The sequence below is a fragment of the Cyprinodon tularosa genome, unplaced genomic scaffold (genome assembly GCF_016077235.1).
Source record: "Cyprinodon tularosa strain WSP-4 unplaced genomic scaffold, ASM1607723v1 ctg57, whole genome shotgun sequence".
Taxonomy (NCBI): Eukaryota; Metazoa; Chordata; class Actinopteri; order Cyprinodontiformes; family Cyprinodontidae; genus Cyprinodon; species Cyprinodon tularosa.
Genome location: NW_024039307.1, coordinates 1,322,460 through 1,345,312, shown reverse-complemented (window position 1 = coordinate 1,345,312; position 22,853 = coordinate 1,322,460). Strand labels below are relative to the sequence as shown.

The 22,853-nt window shown below is 41.7% G+C and overlaps 1 protein-coding gene across 4 annotated transcripts in view; it reads left to right on the top strand.

The window, feature by feature from the left end:
• rerea (arginine-glutamic acid dipeptide (RE) repeats a) overlaps nucleotides 1-22,853 on the top strand; it is a 167,964-nt gene that overhangs the window by 34,340 nt on the left and 110,771 nt on the right. For 3 of the 4 annotated variants that reach the window (XM_038305948.1, XM_038305949.1, XM_038305946.1), the window contains exon 1: nucleotides 22,033-22,520. The exons of the other annotated variant lie outside the window; for it this stretch is intronic. The gene's annotated coding sequence lies outside the window, so the exon portion shown is untranslated. Of the gene's footprint in view, nucleotides 1-22,032; nucleotides 22,521-22,853 lie in introns of those variants that run through there. 4 annotated transcript variants of the gene reach the window in all.

Below are 22,853 nucleotides of genomic sequence, written 5' to 3'. Positions count from 1 at the left end.
GTTTTCGATTTTTCTTTCGCTTAGGTTATTTTTTGCCTTTAGTCCGGTACCAGTAGGGGCTTCGACGGCCCTGTATAGGGTTGGCCCCCTGCTGTACCGTTTTATTCTGTTTGATCGGCCTGCCAGGTCCAACTTTCTGTTGTTACTTTGGGTTTATTTTTTTATTTTTTTGGGGCACGGGATTTGAGGGCCGTTAACTATTTTTCTCTTCGCAGAACATCTGAAGAAGCCGAACTAAGAACAACTAAAACGGAGAGAATTTATTAATAAAATATCTTTTTTTGAACCCTCATTTTTTGTCTCGTGTCCTCAAATATGTTGTGTCCTTGGTGGGCGTAACATATTTTTGGGGGCTTGTCAAAACAATGTTTGCCTTTAGTGCCCTCCGATATGTTGTGTCCTTGGTGGACGTGACATATTTTTGGGGGCTTGTTTAAACAAAGTGTGCCTTTTAGAGACAGGTCGTGTCCTACGGTTGGTTCTTGTTTGTTGGCGGTTGTGCTGGGTTTGTGTGTATTTTTGCGCAGCTGACGCGCGTTGCGCTGATTAGTTAGAGCATTCGGTTCTGGTGGTGCTGTAGCTTTGTTAGTGCAGAGGTGTTCCTGATTTGGTGTGGCCTGATTCCAGGGGTAGACATGGAGTTTGACCTGGATGAGTTTGTTCGAGGGCCCACATTGGACACTTTGCATAAATGCACAAAGGATCTGTTGCTGGTAATGAACGTGCGCCCGCTCTGCATAAATCTATCGGTTGTTTCCAGTGAACGAGATGACGCAGGTGTCGGGGCAGCTGCAGATGCACGGGAAGCCGAGCATTTTGAGGTTATTGTGGATTGGACGATTTGACTCTGGGGTTTTTGTGGCTTTGTGTGTGTGCTTGACAGTTTGTGTGGCTAGATTCCAGGGGTGGACATGGAGTCTGACCTGGATGAGTTTGCTCGAGAGCCTACATTGGATGGAGTGTTCCTGTTTAGTGTGGCTAGATTCCAGGGGTGGACATGGAGTTTGACCTTGATGAGTTTGCTCGAGGAGCCACATTAGATGTCTTTAGTGAGTGCACGAAGGATATTTTTCCTGCTGCAGTTTTAACAGAGTCTTGATGAATCGCCGAAGGAAACCTCATGTGCAGCTGATCCATGTCGTTTAAAGGAACTTCAGGTCAATTTTGGACAGCTGGCTTTGATAGAGGGAAGAGCTGTTTTTTGAAATACGCAGACTGAAGTTGGTGAATTGGATGTATTTGCTGCGCTTGGTGGCATTGAGAGCGCATTGGATCATGTCTTGGATGTGAGAGCTATGTGACGCGTTTTTATTGTAGGAAGAGGGGACAACGTAGTGGCTGACGCACTTTCCTGACTCTAGTCCCGCTTTCCTTTTAGCGTGTTTTTATTGTAAGAGGAGCAGACAATGTCATGGCCGACGCACTCTCATGACTCTAGTTCCGTTTTCCTTTTTTTTCTCTGAATGGGTTGAGCTTTGCTTCGGACCCCATTCAGAGTCTTTGGGTGGGGGTGTTATGTGCCCCAGGCACATTATGATTTTTGTCCATTTCTTTTCTTTGTTTTCTTATAAACTTTAGTTGAAGGATCTTTTGTTAATATATTTTAGGATTCTTTTAGTAAGTTAATTATGTTCATTTGTGGTGCTGTCGTCCGCCTATAAATAGGCTGGCCTTCAGCACGTTAGCCCGTTCCTTTCGCGTTCCTTTCCAACCTCGTTTGGACGCCACTTCCCACCTGCTTCATTTGCTCCATCGTGCGCGGTGCGCACTTGTCTTGTCGCTGCGGCCGGCAGCGGACGTTCCAGCCTGCCATGTGGTATTTTTGTTACCTTTTTCTTACTTTTTTCTTGAGGTTTTTGGCCTGGCGGGACCGGTAGTCCTGTTTTCGATTTTTCTTTCGCTTAGGTTATTTTTTGCCTTTAGTCCGGTACCAGTAGGGGCTTCGACGGCCCTGTATAGGGTTGGCCCCCTGCTGTACCGTTTTATTCTGTTTGATCGGCCTGCCAGGTCCAACTTTCTGTTGTTACTTTGGGTTTATTTTTTTATTTTTTTGGGGCACGGGATTTGAGGGCCGTTAACTATTTTTCTCTTCGCAGAACATCTGAAGAAGCCGAACTAAGAACAACTAAAACGGAGAGAATTTATTAATAAAATATCTTTTTTTGAACCCTCATTTTTTGTCTCGTGTCCTCAAATATGTTGTGTCCTTGGTGGGCGTAACATATTATTGGGGGCTTGTCAAAACAATGTTTGCCTTTAGTGCCCTCCGATATGTTGTGTCCTTGGTGGACGTGACATATTTTTGGGGGCTTGTTTAAACAAAGTGTGCCTTTTAGAGACAGGTCGTGTCCTACGGTTGGTTCTTGTTTGTTGGCGGTTGTGCTGGGTTTGTGTGTATTTTTGCGCAGCTGACGCGCGTTGCGCTGATTAGTTAGAGCATTCGGTTCTGGTGGTGCTGTAGCTTTGTTAGTGCAGAGGTGCTCCTGATTTGGTGTGGCCTGATTCCAGGGGTAGACATGGAGTTTGACCTGGATGAGTTTGTTCGAGGGCCCACATTGGACACTTTGCATAAATGCACAAAGGATCTGTTGCTGGTAATGAACGTGCGCCCGCTCTGCATAAATCTATCGGTTGTTTCCAGTGAACGAGATGACGCAGGTGTCGGGGCAGCTGCAGATGCACGGGAAGCCGAGCATTTTGAGGTTATTGTGGATTGGACGATTTGACTCTGGGGTTTTTGTGGCTTTGTGTGTGTGCTTGACAGTTTGTGTGGCTAGATTCCAGGGGTGGACATGGAGTCTGACCTGGATGAGTATGCTCGAGAGCCTACATTGGATGGAGTGTTCCTGTTTAGTGTGGCTAGATTCCAGGGGTGGACATGGAGTTTGACCTTGATGAGTTTGCTCGAGGAGCCACATTAGATGTCTTTAGTGAGTGCACGAAGGATATTTTTCCTGCTGCAGTTTTAACAGAGTCTTGATGAATCGCCGAAGGAAACCTCATGTGCAGCTGATCCATGTCGTTTAAAGGAACTTCAGGTCAATTTTGGACAGCTGGCTTTGATAGAGGGAAGAGCTGTTTTTTGAAATACGCAGACTGAAGTTGGTGAATTGGATGTATTTGCTGCGCTTGGTGGCATTGAGAGCGCATTGGATCATGTCTTGGATGTGAGAGCTATGTGACGCGTTTTTATTGTAGGAAGAGGGGACAACGTAGTGGCTGACGCACTTTCCTGACTCTAGTCCCGCTTTCCTTTTAGCGTGTTTTTATTGTAAGAGGAGCAGACAATGTCATGGCCGACGCACTCTCATGACTCTAGTTCCGTTTTCCTTTTTTTTCTCTGAATGGGTTGAGCTTTGCTTCGGACCCCATTCAGAGTCTTTGGGTGGGGGTGTTATGTGCCCCAGGCACATTATGATTTTTGTCCATTTCTTTTCTTTGTTTTCTTATAAACTTTAGTTGAAGGATCTTTTGTTAATATATTTTAGGATTCTTTTAGTAAGTTAATTATGTTCATTTGTGGTGCTGTCGTCCGCCTATAAATAGGCTGGCCTTCAGCACGTTAGCCCGTTCCTTTCGCGTTCCTTTCCAACCTCGTTTGGACGCCACTTCCCACCTGCTTCATTTGCTCCATCGTGCGCGGTGCGCACTTGTCTTGTCGCTGCGGCCGGCAGCGGACGTTCCAGCCTGCCATGTGGTATTTTTGTTACCTTTTTCTTACTTTTTTCTTGAGGTTTTTGGCCTGGCGGGACCGGTAGTCCTGTTTTCGATTTTTCTTTCGCTTAGGTTATTTTTTGCCTTTAGTCCGGTACCAGTAGGGGCTTCGACGGCCCTGTATAGGGTTGGCCCCCTGCTGTACCGTTTTATTCTGTTTGATCGGCCTGCCAGGTCCAACTTTCTGTTGTTACTTTGGGTTTATTTTTTTATTTTTTTGGGGCACGGGATTTGAGGGCCGTTAACTATTTTTCTCTTCGCAGAACATCTGAAGAAGCCGAACTAAGAACAACTAAAACGGAGAGAATTTATTAATAAAATATCTTTTTTTGAACCCTCATTTTTTGTCTCGTGTCCTCAAATATGTTGTGTCCTTGGTGGGCGTAACATATTATTGGGGGCTTGTCAAAACAATGTTTGCCTTTAGTGCCCTCCGATATGTTGTGTCCTTGGTGGACGTGACATATTTTTGGGGGCTTGTTTAAACAAAGTGTGCCTTTTAGAGACAGGTCGTGTCCTACGGTTGGTTCTTGTTTGTTGGCGGTTGTGCTGGGTTTGTGTGTATTTTTGCGCAGCTGACGCGCGTTGCGCTGATTAGTTAGAGCATTCGGTTCTGGTGGTGCTGTAGCTTTGTTAGTGCAGAGGTGTTCCTGATTTGGTGTGGCCTGATTCCAGGGGTAGACATGGAGTTTGACCTGGATGAGTTTGTTCGAGGGCCCACATTGGACACTTTGCATAAATGCACAAAGGATCTGTTGCTGGTAATGAACGTGCGCCCGCTCTGCATAAATCTATCGGTTGTTTCCAGTGAACGAGATGACGCAGGTGTCGGGGCAGCTGCAGATGCACGGGAAGCCGAGCATTTTGAGGTTATTGTGGATTGGACGATTTGACTCTGGGGTTTTTGTGGCTTTGTGTGTGTGCTTGACAGTTTGTGTGGCTAGATTCCAGGGGTGGACATGGAGTCTGACCTGGATGAGTTTGCTCGAGAGCCTACATTGGATGGAGTGTTCCTGTTTAGTGTGGCTAGATTCCAGGGGTGGACATGGAGTTTGACCTTGATGAGTTTGCTCGAGGAGCCACATTAGATGTCTTTAGTGAGTGCACGAAGGATATTTTTCCTGCTGCAGTTTTAACAGAGTCTTGATGAATCGCCGAAGGAAACCTCATGTGCAGCTGATCCATGTCGTTTAAAGGAACTTCAGGTCAATTTTGGACAGCTGGCTTTGATAGAGGGAAGAGCTGTTTTTTGAAATACGCAGACTGAAGTTGGTGAATTGGATGTATTTGCTGCGCTTGGTGGCATTGAGAGCGCATTGGATCATGTCTTGGATGTGAGAGCTATGTGACGCGTTTTTATTGTAGGAAGAGGGGACAACGTAGTGGCTGACGCACTTTCCTGACTCTAGTCCCGCTTTCCTTTTAGCGTGTTTTTATTGTAAGAGGAGCAGACAATGTCATGGCCGACGCACTCTCATGACTCTAGTTCCGTTTTCCTTTTTTTTCTCTGAATGGGTTGAGCTTTGCTTCGGACCCCATTCAGAGTCTTTGGGTGGGGGTGTTATGTGCCCCAGGCACATTATGATTTTTGTCAATTTCTTTTCTTTGTTTTCTTATAAACTTTAGTTGAAGGATCTTTTGTTAATATATTTTAGGATTCTTTTAGTAAGTTAATTATGTTCATTTGTGGTGCTGTCGTCCGCCTATAAATAGGCTGGCCTTCAGCACGTTAGCCCGTTCCTTTCGCGTTCCTTTCCAACCTCGTTTGGACGCCACTTCCCACCTGCTTCATTTGCTCCATCGTGCGCGGTGCGCACTTGTCTTGTCGCTGCGGCCGGCAGCGGACGTTCCAGCCTGCCATGTGGTATTTTTGTTACCTTTTTCTTACTTTTTTCTTGAGGTTTTTGGCCTGGCGGGACCGGTAGTCCTGTTTTCGATTTTTCTTTCGCTTAGGTTATTTTTTGCCTTTAGTCCGGTACCAGTAGGGGCTTCGACGGCCCTGTATAGGGTTGGCCCCCTGCTGTACCGTTTTATTCTGTTTGATCGGCCTGCCAGGTCCAACTTTCTGTTGTTACTTTGGGTTTATTTTTTTATTTTTTTGGGGCACGGGATTTGAGGGCCGTTAACTATTTTTCTCTTCGCAGAACATCTGAAGAAGCCGAACTAAGAACAACTAAAACGGAGAGAATTTATTAATAAAATATCTTTTTTTGAACCCTCATTTTTTGTCTCGTGTCCTCAAATATGTTGTGTCCTTGGTGGGCGTAACAGATAACATTGACTTAAATATTTAATGCACTTTTGATTTTGCAAAACAATTAAGATAATTTGAATTGATTTAACGGCTGTGGTTTTGTTTTATTGCTGCAAAAATATTTTAAAATATTCATTACATTACTGAAGATTAGATCAAATTAGGAATAATTATCTGATTAGTCTAGTAATGGTATCTGTTGCAGTTTACCAACATTTCTCTCACTCTTCTCTCTCTTTTCTGTCCTTATGAAGCCCTTATTCCCAAATGAGGTTTAACTTTTCACCCAATAAATTCTGCATCCGATGTGAGCATCAAGGGCAGTAGAAGTTCAATGCCAACTGAGAGGAAATCTTACTGGCGTGCAGAGCGCTAGGCCTTACAGCTGAAATATGTCCCACCAATAACTGCATGATGCAGGCCTGTGGGAAACTTGAACAGCTGTACATCAAGTGTTGTCAGGATTTAGGGGTGGTAGTATTATTATGTAACAAATAAAATTGCATTGATGATGATCATTTGTGATAAATCTTGTCTTTTGCGTGTGCTTCCAATCTTCTGTGTGACTGTTGGAATCTTAGACACAGTAATCCTGCTCTAATATTCTGTCCACAGGCCTGAATTTGTTAAAGCTGACCTAAATGTCTATTTGTGTCTCTTGGAAAGCCGTAGCTAACAAATATGCTCTCCAATAGCTCTTTGAATATCATTATTATTCACCCTTAACGATATTCAGAGGAATATTTAATGATAATATTCGAAATGTTGCCTTATTTTTAGTCTGATTTGGATTAAGTGAATAAAACAAAATATTAGAAGTGCTTATTGAAGTTAGTATTAGTTTCAATGAAGGTAAAACATTTCTGCCAGCTGACTGGCGGTGCACAGCAATAGCAGGGAGGTAGCATTATTGCAATCTAGGAGCTCTTTCTATGTGGTTTTATTTAAATTAATTTAAACATTAACGGTGACTGTACAGGAGAGCTGAGCAGCTTAAGTCAAACATTTTTGTACTCGAGGATCACCTAATTTTTTTAAAGCAAAATATCTTTTTTTTTTTGGCTTTGATCAAAAACCAAGCATTGTTGACATTTATGTGTTTGAGGGGCAATCATTTTTCTGAATCTGTTCATGACTAAAATGCATAAATGAGACCCATTTTTCAGAGTTCATATGTATTTATTAATTGCTGATATGTTTTTTTTTTTTTTTAAATGAGATAACTATTCTATCCTGAATTCAAGAGTTCTATGTTAAAATGTTTCTTACTTATTCAACCCATTTCTGTCAGTATGCAAAGCTTGATTTATATTCACCGTGTTGCACAGGGTGCACAGGGTGCGAGGTCCCGCACCTCCAAATATTTGTAACTTGGTGCGGACCGCGCGTGCCACCTTCGTTCCAAATGGGAGGATATAAAGTTTTTCTCAACGAACAAGTTTTTCTGTACTGACATCAAATGGTGCAGAAGGTTCCAGTTGAACACTGTGTTTAAATTAGAGACTGACACGGGAGTGGATTTTCACTCCTGTCCTGTCCCACTCCCACAGAAAAAAATGGTGTCCCGTCCCGATCCCGGGCCGGAGTAGAAATCTAAATCCTGTCCCGTCCCACTCCTGGTGAAATTACTCCCACTCCCATCCCGCTCCCATTCAGAATGACTCCCGCTCCTGCACCACTCCCATTCTTGTTGTTTTTGAGCGCGGGTGAAAAACTCAGAGCGGAAGTTACTATTGGTTAGCTCCCGCTCCCATCTGCTCCCGTTAATGTTTAATCCTCTACCGTCCCAATCCCGTGATCGTTACTAATACTGACTCCCATCCCACGGGAATCCCACGGGTATCCCGTGACCCGTGGGATTCCCGAAAAAATGTCAGTCTCTAGTTTAAATGCAGTGTTGGTCCTGTTTATTCAGTGACTGAAAACGGCAAACAGGGGTGAGTTTATTGGCTAAGCTTGTGGAAAAACAAGGATTTAATTTCCTTTTAAATCGCATATATAAAGTCTGAAACAAATACCCATTGTATACAGTGCATTCAGGTTTTATTTACTGTTTTATTCCTGCGTATACTTCTGTGTAACACACCTGTTATTCTTCAATAATCATCAATTCTTAAATAAGCAATACTGCGCTCGGCCATTTTGGAAGTGGGATGTCGACTCTTTCTACTCTTGTTTTTGTCTTTCTGTTATGTTGATCACTGCCCCTCTGTGGTTTTTGCGAGTACTGCACCTATATCCGTGTGAACAGGGTACAGTGCTTCTATAGGCTCGTGCATGACGCGTACAGACCGCCGCAACAACCCAGGCTGTGATATTTCGGCCTTAAGTGTTAGCCAGCCTTTGCTGTGGTTGACTTGTTGAAAAGGGGGCGGCAGGCAATCACACCCAGTTGACTGGCCTCACCTCATGTGTGCTTCTGCAGACGGGCAGAAACTGATTCACTCACAGACGGCACCAACAGCACATCGACTGTGTGCAAAATATGTTTTAGTAGCTTAACAGCGGTAGACGAATCAATGAAATCTGATTTTGCCATCCATTGATCTTGGCACTCCGTGGCTGCAGATAATTACACTGCGTGTATGATAATATCATCAGCAGCTCTCGGTCAATTTATAATCGGAGGGTAAATGCCAGGAGAACCCACCCAAGCCATGCATAGAAACATTTGCACTGCCAAATGCTGTGGAGAACGCTCCAAATCTGCTTCACGAAAGCCTCCCAGTCATTCCCAACCCCTCACACACCAACACTAGTGTAGTAAAAAAAGGTAGGCGAGCCTTCTGTTGCCTGCTGACTGGCGTTCTGCTTGTTGATGAATGCGCCTGCCTGACAGCTCAATGTGCTTACCTAATTGGAGCAGCTCTGCTGTCACGCCGAGTTTCCCCGTCTCTCTCTTGCCCTCACCTTACTCAGTCCTGTATGGGTTTTTTTTCTTATCCGTTCCACTTAACCACACATCTTTTTAAAGGTTAATAGAGTTATCTTGTAAAGACACTTTAATCATTAGCCAATCGCTTTTGTTTGGCTCGATGTAACCAGGGCAGCCATTTTGAAAAAATACACATGTTGAAGCGAGGAGCAGAGCCTACTGATGGTTTCAGTTTTCAGCTTAGTGGTAGCTAAGTCATATTGAAGGATGTTTACAGTTTCCAGATCTAGTGTTTAGTGTAACAGCACATGGTCTCCTCTGTGGAAAACCCACGTGAAGTCATGCATCATATCCAAACACACCTCTCATCATCTACTCTGAGTGTAAGCATAACGTACTCGCAACTAGATCTGTTATTTTGTCTGTGCCGGCCTGTGGAGGTGATGCTTATTGTTAACCTTGGGTTTTAAAATAGCAGCTTTAACACCAAACATGTGGCAGCCAAGCAGAGGCACTATGGGCCGGACTGACGTCAGGACATTAAAACACTTCTCTTTGATGTCAGCCAGTGTCGAGGGGCTAAGGCGGTCGAAGTGAATTAGGGTTAGAGCGAAAAGGGTTTGAAGAATCGTTGTTCCAAAAAAGGTCAAAGCAGGGAATGACTAAAGCGCAGTCAGAGGGGCGTGTTCATCTGTTTAGGCTGAGATGAGGCAGCTGAAGAAGCAAAGGCCAGTTTGTCTGTCATCATCCCACATCTGCCCATTCCGCTCACAAATAATAAAGCTCAACTCAGAGGGCAGTAAAGTAATCTTCCTCTCACATGAGCTCCCAGACCGTAAGATGGGAGTGGACGTTTCTAGGCCTCTTCAGTTTAGCAGCTCTTGTTTTGACCTCTGGGAGAAACTGGATGAGCTTTTCTTAAAGGAAGAATGTTGGATGTCTGATGTAATTTGGACACAGCCTTCAGACTGAGATGTGAGCAGATTATAGCAGAGATTTTTTTATTTTTTTAAAAGACACGTGGAGAAAGATGACACCTTGCTCATGTTGCTGAGTTTTCCTTCCTGGTCACATTGTCCATCACTGTGGAAATCCCAGGGTCGCAAAAGAGATTGGAAAATCAATGTTGGCTATTCATGCACGGATCTAATCCTCAGATTTACTGCCATTTAATCTGTGGTTATGGCAGGGCTCTTATGGTGCTAATGCTGTCAAACAGATGTCTCGTCTCAGTCACTCAGGTTAGGCTGCACCTGGTGACTCCATCCAGGCCTGACGGTAGGCGGCCCACATGTTGGATATTAGCCTCAGACACCCACTGCTACACTGATAGGGCGTTCTACATGGGTTGTTTGTGCCATTTGTTTCCTTTACATGTTAGACAGCAGTATTATATAAGCTGCTTGTTTTAGCGTAGTAGAGCACTTTATAGGCTGCCTGGAAATAGGTTTAAGATTCTAGAAGCGTATGATAGCTTCAAGCAAAAATATAGCAGAATCTCATCATGGAAACAAAGAATTAAAAAGTGAAAACCTTAGGGAGAAAGAGGGGACAGGTGTATTGTTAATTATGACCAGCTCTGCAGTTAAACCAGCTGACTGCGCTCTCTCATACACACAGTGTGACATCGCCTCTGCTCCTAATAGGAAATATGTTTGCTTGTGATCTAAAGGCTGCAGCATAGTTGAAATATATGAATGAATTTCAACCCAATCACATAACAATTTATCCTAGCTTTGTTCTAATAATTACTCAGAGAAACATCCCTAATTTATTTTGAGGTGTCTTTTGGAAAACAGGGATCGTAGAATATTTTCAAGCATGCCGGAGGACGTCAAACTGATCTCACTCCTTAATGAAGGACAAAAACCATGATGGGTATTTCTAGTGGTAGTGATGTATGGCAGTGATAAAGATGAGACCGAAGCTCTATGCTGTTTGGGAAAAATGCATTTCTGAGACATCAGCTCATAATCAAACAAAGCTGACTGGTAAATATTTGCACAAATCAAGCTGTGCATCTTTTTCAATCCAATTATTGCATCGTTATGCGATTCCAGGCTCACATTCAGGACTGAATTGCCCAAACATTGACATCCTCATCTTGCTTACAGTAACCCATATCGGGTTGTGCGCGCGAGAGCACGCGAGCGTGTGCTCTTTGTTTCTCCGAGTTAAAGAGAGTAAATGCAGGGAATCTCTCAGTGTGCGGATGCTGAATGTGAAATGTCAATGTTATTGAACAAGTGCTCCGAGGCAGAGCTGTGATGTTTTTATTTCCAAGCTCTTGTAGAGCGAGGCAGAGAAGAGAGAGCTCATGGGATAATGGGGGGAGGTTCAGGGGGGAGTGTGTGTGTGTTATGGTGTGTGTATCCAGAGGTTTATTGAGAACAGGTAGAAGAGTTCAGGCTCTGAGCATAAGCTCTCAGTGTCCTTATTGAAAATGACACTGTAAATGTGGCTGTGTTGTGATAGATTTTTATTGTGCATCCTTTCATGGCATCTGCGGTCGGAGTCTTTGCAGAATATGCCAGCCGTCTTCTCCCAGGCACCCACCTCTGCCGTCAATCTGTTCTCACCTTGTTTGTTCCATTTGCACATCGTTCATGGCTTTTTTTCCCCCTGTCCTCTCCGTGTGTCTGGTTTGTTTTTCCTCCACCAGTATTTCTCTCACAGACTGTCATTGTGTCAATAGTCGTTTGGATGCAGTCTGACAGCGAGGTAGGACCTGAATGCAGCGAAGAACGGGGAACAATGCTTCTTGATGCAGAGGCACTGACTGACGTTAGGCGTTCTGCTCTTTCCTAACCACGGCTGCACAATATCAGCAAATGGTGCAATTGTGATATTGTTTTTGAACGGTACATTGATCTTCTTTTTTTCCTCTGTCATTTAAATCTTGAACACTGAGATTCAGCGTGTTGAGGGTGATTATCTTTGTAAGGTGTGAGCTTCTACTGCAGTGAGGCTCCATCTAACAGCCTGAATGAACTAATGGGATGTAAAAGGATCAATCTATGGCCAAGATAATATTATAATATAATAGACACAGTTTACATCAATAATAATGAAAATAGAATAAAAAATATCTACATATTCTTATACTGTGCAGCACACAGATAGAAAATGTACATAATACATTTTTTAAAGGTTTTTACAATTATTAAACATTTTTGTTTTGGTGAAACTAGCAATGTATTATTTTAAATTAGTAATAGGAACAAAAAAAAAAAAAAAAGAAACAATCTTCTAGAAGGTATAGACAGGCTGACCCAAGTGGGAGAGAATGAAATATTATTTTAAAAGGGTTGAAAGCCATGTCATAAAGTCCTACTTTGCCAGTCACTTCAAATCCAAATGAAATGCATCAGTTCCCACATTGGCCTCTTAGTGCAACAGTTTTATTTATTTCTCTACATCTTCCAGTTTTTTTTTTTTTTCCTTTTCTGATGTGTATTTTTTCTGCATTTACCAACAGCAGCACATATCTGCAATGTCTGCAGCAGCTAAGAATCCACTCACAATGCAGATGAGGCCGAGTTTCAAAGCTGGCTAGCAGGTTACTTAATGAGTTTGGTAATTGGCACGCTGTGACCTCCGCGCATCCCTGCCCTCCTGCTGCTGATGTGTGCAGGAACAGAGAGATGTTCAGCCTCCTCCCCTCCTTTTTCCCTCTTATTTCCTTCCTTGCCTCCATCAACCCATCCATTCATCCCTTCATCCGTGTTTCATGAGCAGGAGCTAATGCCTCCTCTAGAAACGCCAAACGTTTTATGTTTTAAAGACGGTTAGCGCACAGCTTTTCCACACAACGTGTAAAATAAACAACATTCTTTTGTTCCTCAGCCACCCACTGGACTGCTTTCTCTTTAACACTCCTAACCATCTTCTGCAAACACAGGACATGCTTTTTTTCTTTTTCCATTGTCCTAAATGTTTGAAAGAACTTTATAGCATTTGACTTTATAGTACACGTTTCCCTCGGTTTATTTTTGTTTAGATGATAAAAGACTATAAGACATATAGGTGTTAGTTTTAGGATTGTGCTTATTACATAGCAAGCTATACTTTCTCAGCTATATCTGTGTGTAGTTGGTTTCATAAGAATGTTTTGCTAATAAATGAGGATTCTTAAGTTGATTTTCTTGTGGCTGCTTCATCAGTCTGGGATGTTTTTGATTTTTTTTAGAGGATGTTTAACTGGGATCAGTGCCAATCCTGCTCACTAATATATGGAGGATTCTGGCTAAAGAGTGATCTTACCACCTTTCTTCTGATCCCATTAGTCTTGCTTTATACTCTGCAGAGTTGTAAGAAAAGCCATCATGAATTACAAAATGCAGTTTTCTCCCTCAGACAGCTGCCAAGTCGTTTTTTTTTTCTCCCTTCATCAACTCCCACAGTGTAATAGTTGATTCTGAACGCTGTAGGGGTTGGAAGGCCAAAGCACAGCTAAGTGGCTCCTCTTGACCCCGCCACTGATCTCCAAACTGTCTGCTCTGACTGCACACAGACTTGAGTTTTAACCATTTGCTTCTGCAAAAACAGTCTAATCCACGGGTGGAGCTCCAGCGCTGTGACTGTCTGCTGTCTCTGCATCCTTTTTCTCAGTGCTGACATGCAGAGAAAACGTCTGTCTCTCAGATTACTTTCCTCTGCCTTTATTCTTCAGGGTTTAGATGCAGCGTGGGCAACTACAGAAATGGATTCCCTGTCTTACTGTTAAAAAGCTGTTCTCTTCCTCCCTCCTGTCCTTTTATCACAATATTCTACAGTATTTATTAGGATATAAGATGACATTGATGTGTTTACGACTCCCTTTCAATCATTTTTATTCGAGACTCTTGATACATAACAGAGTTATGTTTATCACCAATTCACATGTTTAAATGTATTATGCTTTGATGAATAAGCAGTGCAAAAATAGTGGAATTGTTTCCCACAGAGAAAGGCGGTGTTTGGGGATTTCAATCTGCTGTATTTGGAGTTTATAGACGGCCTGATGAATCAAAATTTGATTATTCATTTTTCATGATGATGAGCAAAATGACCAGTGCACATTCCCATCTCTATTCTTTTTTTGCTTTTGCTGTTTTCTGTCCCTACAGTTTTCTTCTAACCTTTTTTGTTTCCTTTCCTTTTGATAATTCTTTGTTTAGGGTTTTAGTTCTTTCTTTCATTTTTTTCTTTGTTTCTTTCAGACTTCCACCTTTTTTCTTTACCTGTCCTCCATTGTGTTTGTTTCTTCCTTCCCTTCTCATGCTTTCTTTTTCCCCCCTTTCTTTCTATATTTTGAAATTTCCTTTTTCTCATATATATTTTTTTTTTACCAATAACATAAGTCCTTCTTTTAATCCCTTCTTTTGGTTTTCTTCACGTTTCTTTTTCCTTCCCTTTCATCATTCTTGATTCCCTCTTGTTTTTTTTCCAGGTTTAAAAACTAAATCTTAACTATCTGATCTACAATGTTTTCATTGCAAGTTTTTATATTAAGCTTTTAACAAATAAACAGCAAAGGACTTAAGCTGAATATAGAAACATTCAGTTCCTTGGACACAAAATACTCCTGTAAACCTGACACACATCAAAAGCTAAGGTGGAAAAAAAATCTAATGTAAACAGTTGTCTTCAATATTTGTCTTCTTCTGATGTGTTAGGGATGTTTTAATATTATCACCCTCTGTGAATTTTATATCCACTTTGTTAGTTTCCACAACAAGAAGAGCCAAGTATAACCAGAGAGGAATTGATTTCTGAATAAAAATGGGTACTAAAGCAGAAAGGATAGATCAGTGTGCACAATGCAGAGCCTGCACCTGTCAAGGATAGTGGTTTGTGGATGTAATGCTGTGTTTTACTGCTTTTCGGCTTTGCTTCCCCCTCCCCCATTTAAACAAGGCTGCACCTATGCTCAGTGTCCACAGGGTGGCAGCGTGTGGAGGTGAGACAGCCCTGTGTGAAATGGAGCAGTCAGTGGTTATCTGAGCGCCTTAGCCTGGAGACAGTAACCACACAATAATTACACACCCCAACTGTCACTCTGTCTCATGCTTTCAGGCCCTCATATGCTTAGATAACGCCTGACCACGTTTTATCACCCTGCTTCTGTACAAGCAGAAGACATTTTCTGAGCCGGACTCAGACACATGTACTGTTTGTTTATCCTGCTCGTGTCTTTGTTCACTAAAGTACTTGCCTGAAATGTAAACTTCCTCTTTACACCACAGCGCCCTGTCTGTCTCTCTTGGTTTGGGTCTGCTGGAAGCCCGTACAGTCTCATTCCTCAGAGTCTGTTCTCTCTCTGTGTGCAGCTACGGCAAGCTGAACTGCTCTTTTATTCTGATGAATGAGGGCCTGTTTGGCCCAGAGACACAGACACATTTGAGAGAAATGTCTGTGGAAAATTGGGGATTTACAAACACTATCTGAGGACTATATATGTGTGTTTGTTTGTAACACATTCTGCTTCTGTTTGGTGGTGTTTTTTAAAAACTGCTAAGTAAAAGTTGTTCCCAATATAAAGGTATCATGGTCTCTTAATAATAATGAAGGCTTTACAGATATGTTTATCTGCTCGATTGTGGATTTATTAAAGATCTAGATTATAGAAGGATAGATTTATGCAAGTTTTATTCTCCTGAGTAGCCTGTGTAGCTTGGCGAAGAGATTAAACATATGTAGCCTACAAGTGTCTTGGTTTCCAGCGTTGCGAGGCTGCCAAATGTGTCTGTGAATAGCTATGTAAACAAGATAGCTATGTGACGGTAGACCTTGCACTGATTGCTTAAAGTGAAACACTATTCCTCAGCTTCACTTGCCTTTTACAACTGTGTTAATGACAGCAAATAAAGACTTGCTGAGTAGCAGCTCACATAGAATCTGTTTGGTTAGGATGTCTTTTATTTTCATTTTATAGATTTTTATGCTGTAACAACCATATTTTAATTGTTTTTTTATCTTTATAATTAAACCAGTTTCTTGCAAAAAATGTAATACTGTTAAAATGTTTGAACATTTCTAGCCCATAGTTGTTCAGCTGACGATTTTATATCTGAAATGTTGCTTATTTGTATTTAGACATTTGGGTGTACCTGGGGTTGACGAAACCTGCTCCTAAAACTTGAAAGTTTAAAGATGACCCCAGTCCCGGATTTGTTTGGTCAGCCTTAAACATATAACTTAGGACTCTCCTTTCCTTTGACAGGCAAACGCACACAAAAAAACAGTGTCGGACTTCAGAGTCTGCAGTTTTGTTTCACAAGTGAATTCATTTCCAGTTCATATAATGTGCTGCATATGATCCAAGTAAATTGAAGGGATTTGTTACATGTGAAAATGTTTTAAACAGGCTAAACAGAAACAGTTTAGCCGAAATTAAGAGTCCTGAAAGTATAAAGTTCAGCACATTTCCTTGACTGATTTCCTTCTCCAAAAATCAGACAATTTCTCAGGAATTTAATACAGTTGTTTTACAGCTTCCCCTTCTTCTCCAGGCAAACCGTCTTGTTTCTAATAAATCCTGTTAATGCCTTTTTATTATTTTCCTCCGATTTTGCAACTTGTTAAGTTCTCCCTTTATGTTTCTATGAAGGCTAAAAAGGGCAGCGAGTGATTTGGAGTCATGCTTTCCTTGAAAGGGGAGGGACGACGTATGAGGAACAGTAACTTCTAACAGCACTCACACAGAGTCTTTGTTCTTTATGGATATAGTACGTGTGGCAAAGACAGGCACTGCTTTAAAGCCCCCATCTGGAAAACCACTGTTCCTATTCCTAATGCTAGCAGAACGGCTGCTTTACATGATGCCTGTATAAAGTCCAGTTTAGCACAGTCCAATTCTCATTTCTGGTTAGATTTCAGCACCAGGGAGGTCAGCTTGTTGCTCTGCAGCAATTTAGTCATGTGTTAAACTTAAGCTTCTGAATTACAACCCCTCCCCCACTACCAGCACCACCATCCAAACCTAACCTTCGTATTAGTTTACAAGTCTGTTTTCTTCTCCCAAACCTCTTTAACTCGTCTGCTCACCCCGGTGGATGTATTAAATGAACTCCATAGATATGAGCGATAAAGGCTCTCTGCTCTCAGCCTTTGCTCAGTCATCCGTGTCACTTTTTTTCCTGTTGTTTCAGCTACTGGCTGACTTATTTGTATTGCTGAGCACTTTAACTATTGGCTCCCATACTTGCTCCACTGAGCTCCTCTAAGTGGCTTGCGTGTTGTATTTTTTCCCCCTTCCTTCTCCACTGTAGTGAAATTAGGCTAAAGCAAACAGTTTTTGTCAGCCACAGCTTTTATAAAGGATCCATTTTTAATGAGAGTTAGCGGCTCCAGAAGTATTTAAAGCAAAGTGTCTGCTGCCAGTAGAGGGGATAGGGCTTGTTGGCCTTTGATTCTGTTTGGTAATACAAAGATGTGTAGAAATGTGAAAAAGTATTTATTCCTTACTGGTTTTTTTTTCCCCGTTTTTACCACATTCTTTATATCATTTCAAATGGTGATTTCATTTATCATGTGAGAAAAGTTATCTGAACCTAAAAAGCTCTATATTAAAAGTAGTTTTTCTCTAAACATAGTGACTGGTTTTAATACCAGCACCATCTACCATTAATCATTGCTTACTGACCTAAAAACAAAAACCTGTTAACTAGCTTTTTCTGCCATCCAAAGGTTTATATTCTGTGATTCAGATTGTCCTGCTAAAAAAACAAACGGATGTTCTTAGCCTTTAAGATTAAGAACGATGGTCATTTCTTTGTGGGATTATCTTCTAAAGAGCTTCATTCCTGCTTCCACAGCATTTAACAAAGCCGCCCAAGACCATCATACAACCAGGAACACGTATGACTGAATAGCTTCACACAAAAAAACTGCTCTTTATGGCCAGCTGTTGCCTTTGAAATGGAAACCATTTTTACTTAGTCTCTCTTTTGTATTGTTAAATGATGATATCTGACGTTAACTGGAGCAAGTTTGGCCTGGATTGTGTTGGAACCTCCTGGATGAATCCATGATTGACTCTTGGAATCATTTAGCTCCCTCCTGGAAAAGGTTTAACCACTCTTACGTGTTTTCTTTCTTCAGTTCTTTGAATTTATAACCCTTTCCACATTTACAGATAAAGATGGCTGAGTTCTTCACCTGTTTCGTGATTTGTTGGATCAAGGTGTGATCTGTTACTTTGTTGTCAGACAGGTTCTGGTATCTTAACTCTCTCAGGTGTGGCTACATTATTCTAATCAAACTTAATTCATGATTTAACAATGAAAGCTATTCACACATATTACAATAGTAGTTAAGATGGTTGTTTAACTCCAATGTCCCAATTTAAGAAAAAGAAACAGTCTACTTTTTTGTGTACATAGGGTTATCTTACATTATGAAACATTTAGGTGGGACAATAAAGCAAATCTGGGTAACATGGGCATATACTTTTCCTGATCTATGAATAATATTCTGATCTTTTTAATTCACCCAGGTTATTATTTCCTCTTCAAGTACTTATCCAATTAGCTGGATATAATTTCCTTGAATTCAGAACAGGGAGCAGGTTAGTAGTATTTTTATTTTGTCAGGATCCAAAGCACAATAGCTGCAGAAAAAGGTGCCCAGGGAAAAAGAAGGCATTGTGATGGGCCGTTCGAACAGCGAGCAGAATTGAATAGACACAGTCAGCTTCCCAGATACATGCTTAGGCCTGTAGAATGTGGAGTGCTTTGCTTGTAACTGCACCGGTTGTCTTCTTTCATTATCGGTTAATGGTGCCCAACTTGACAGAGCCATGTGATAAACAGAGGGGCTGTGAAATCCTGGAGGTGGAGTTCTCGTCTGCCTGATAATGGGATCTCATCTGCCAGGGAAAGGAAAGCCTGCCCCTCCAGCCAACCCAGCTTTGCCTTGCACAGCCCTCATAGCGGATTCACAGCACTCTGTTCGCTTCAATGCCGCCTCCAGCCAGCCAGTATCTCTCATTGTCCTGTAAATGCTGGGGTTTGACTCTCCTCTTCTTTAATTATTTGTTGGCCAACTGACAAACCGTGCATTAGAAACCTAGATAGAAGTGGATTTGAACTTTATCATCAGACCTGGAGGCTTTGGATATTTGTGTAGGGGAGAAGAAGAGTCCAAACTGTGAGTGTGGGTAAATATCATAAACACTGACCTTGTGAAATGTATACAAACGGTGATAGGGGAGGTGCAACGGCTGCTGTGGTGTTGGGTTACCATGGGGGGGGGGACTTCTCTGGACAATTTGCCACTAGAGCTGGAGGGAGGTTTACCATCACACAGCAGTAGCCCTACCACCCCCAGCACTGCTAAAGTAAAGACGACCAACATGGTTTGTAGCACAATGAATTCCTCCCCCCCGCCCTAAACTCAATTTCTATTGATCCTCATTGCCCGTCTCTCCTGCTGCCCCTGTTAGGCTTTAGTGCAAAAAGAGCCCACAGCACAGACTATTTGCTTTATTTAATTGGATTCAGACAGCGATCCAATATCACGTTTAAGACAATGAAAATGTGTCAAGCTACTTGCTCGTTGTAATGAAAGTTATCCTTTTAATTTATAAGTTAAGAGTCCATCCTTGTTTTGCATGCTCTCTCCCCTACATGTGTGCTGAACGTTATCATTCGCAGCTTAAAGTAATAGATAATCGGGGGTTGTCCTCTTTTCGGCTCTTAGCCATTTTAAGATTTTTGTTGTTGAGTTTGTTTGCCGTTCATTAATTTTCTATGTCGATATAAGCTAGAGCATTCCAATGGTACGAATTTTAAAACCCAAAGACGTAGAAATAATTTTCTAGGATCTTATAATTACTATAAAGGAATATAGTGAAGTGACGCCATCAAACTACAACTATCCTAACAAGGTTGTTAGAGCTATTGAGGTTTTATCAGGTGTTATCAGGTGGGCTATAAAAGCTTATCTCCCACAGGCCTCTGTAGTGACTCGGAGTGGGTCTAGATACGGACTGCAGTTTTTACAGTTTAATCTACATAAGTTATCATCTATAACATTAACACCAAGTTACCACTCAGAAACTTTCCGCTTTTTTGATTGTTTGTCAATTCACTCTCTTCAGATTGAGAACTGTGGCCTGGGAGGAATTGATCCTGTTGTAGATTTTAGGTTTGGTCTTTTTGTACACAAATTTAATGGGTAAGAAATCAACTAGGGCTTAAACAATTAATCGTCATTAATCAATTACTGAAATAATCATCAACTAATTTAGTAATCAATAAATCATTGACTGAAGTATAGAGACTCTAAAACGGGCCTGTAGTTGACCGAGCAACCCACTTAGAACAATAAGTGTAAAAATTGTAAAAAATAATATATAAAAAATTTTTTGCATTTAGATAAAAAAAGAACAACTTGTCAAGATGCTCGAAAAGTGGAAAATTTTGAGTTTTACTTGGTTTAATTGTGTAAAAAATCTTATAAAGAACATTTTGCGATTATTCTGATTATTAATTGATTAATCAATTTAATAACTGACAGATAAATCAATGACAATCAAAATAATCATTAGTTGCAGCCCTGAAATCATCATATCATCAGTTGAATGTTTGGTACTGACCATGTGTTTGACAATCATGAGTTGAAGTAAATTTCTGTCCTCTTACATCACTGTAGGAAAACATTATTTGACAGCAGATAATGACTATTAGCTCGATGGCTCTCTACATGATCCTCACTTAATGAGGATCTATGTCAGCTGCACCAAATGGAGACCAGAAAACAAAAAAATGGAGTTTGGATAAAGTTTTTTTTGTTAAAATATATATTAAATATTATGTGTGGTTTAAGAATTCTTTCTTTTTTACCTCCGTAAATAGTCAAAATATTTCAGTTACAATGTATTGCATTGATACAAAATGGTTTAAGGAAAAAAGTATTTTGTCATTTGCTGTGATAGTTGCAACTAAAACACATTTTTCTGACTATTTTTATGACCACTATGTTCTTATAACTTTCCGTGATCTTACGGAAGTTTACCACTCTGATGCCAGGTTTGATCATCGTAAGTTACGTCCCTCTACAGCATTTGCATTGAGATAGTTAATACATGTCAAGCACTTGAAATATGATAACCTAGCCAACCCCCCTTACTTAAGCCGCAACGGAGGTTCTGATATTGTACCACTGATATGGGAATGAGCATATTGCAGCTCTCTTTATCACCTGTTGTCATTGGTGATGTTTGATTTGAACGATTTAGCTCACTGCCCAGTGTGACATGGCCTGGGGGCGTGGCATTTACACTCAAAAGAAAAAAAAAAACAAAGCAACAAATATATAGTTGACTTAAAAATGAGTCAGACTCTTCTATCTACCTTACTAGCTCCACTTTTTTAATTTTGTTTCATAGAACCACTAAGAGATTATTGTTTTCTGGGTGCAGTAGATGGTTCCCGCCCAGGGCACCAGTCCTGCAAGAACCGCCTTTGCCTGGCTTAAAACAAAACCTGTACAGCAGCTCCAGCAAAATAAGTGAGATGAAAATCTAAAGCGAGGTGCAGGCAGTTAAAATCAGCCTACCATATATATATGGCTAATGAACTATAGTCACATCATCATCCTGGCTTGTTCCTGCCTTTTTTTTTTAAATGGGTGGGGTGGCTAATTAATTCATTATACAAAAATGCAAATGAGATGCACAAGCCTGATCCAGTGTGTTCCCGGAGGAGGAGGGGGGCATATATTAATGTTTTCAGATTAAAATCAGGACCCTGATCTGATATTAGTTATTTACACATTAAAAAGCGTAATGTCTGTGCAGAAGGTAATATATTATGGACTGTTGGGATTTAATTCCATTAAAGGCTCTCTTTGTCTCACCTCTTGTGTTTCAAGCATTATCATTGATCCAACAATGATGATGATGATGATGGTTGGACCACTTTGGCTGCTTCCACAACGCACCACCTTCACCCCTTTTTGTCCAAGTCGATTAAATTAAAATCCCCTCCATGTTTGGTGTTTTTCTTTCACTCTACTTCTTTTTCGCTTTTAAACCCCATTTTATTATTATTATTGTTTAAGCCCAGTGCATTCTGTGTAGTTCTCCTCCACTATGTGTGGATAAAGCAGACTGGGTCAGCCATGTGGATGCGTGTTGAACAGCTGAAGAGGAGGTGTTGGTGGTGAAGGAGGAGGAGGAGGGCTTATAGAGACGAAGGGAGCGATAGGGAGAGTGTGTGTGGAGGAAACAGGGAGAGCAGACGAGGGGGAGCAGCGTGTGTGTGTGTGTGGAAAACGGAAGCAGAGCCTGTTAACGGAGAACTCGCTGGTCTCGTACCGCTCGGAACAAGCGCCGCGGTGCTTTTTCATGTGGACCGTATCGACGGCGGCGCGAGCGGCTTCCACGGGAGCCGAGCTGACGTCACAGCGCCCGTTTCCTCGGTTATTTCGGTCGCGAGTCATTTATCAGTGAAGTGAAACAGTCTTTTGTTGAAGCAAGTAGTACTACTCTCCTCTCCGAGCCCCCTCCTCCTCCTCAGCGGTTTTTAAACATAATAAAAAGTGTTCGCCTCGCTCCTCACCGGCTCTGGGATTCTAACCGTTTTGCTCTTGTTTAATTTCGCGGGTACAGGATCTGTTGGTGTTTTTTCTTCAATTTTTTCACTTGTTTGCTGCGGTCTTTGGGACTCATAAGAATCAGCAGACTGGCGGGTGAGTAAAATAAATATCCAAAAAGGCTGCAGGACAGTTTTGTCGGAGGAAGGTGGAGCGTGGTGTGGGTGATAGCCGAGTTAACACTTGTAGTTTCAGTCATAAGTTTGCTAATGTTGTTTATACCCGGAGGAGGAAGCGTGAGTGACCTGGAGTCAAATGTTTTGAGTGCTCTGGGGAGCTGAAAGTTGGCCGCATTGTTGTAAAACTTGGCTGTGGACTGTGAAGCTCCCCTCCGTGACCTGGCTAGTCTGTAATAGCGTTTTAAAAACTAATGGCATGGACTGTGTGGAGAAGCATGGACACCTCTCTACCCAAAGGTGCCATCTATGT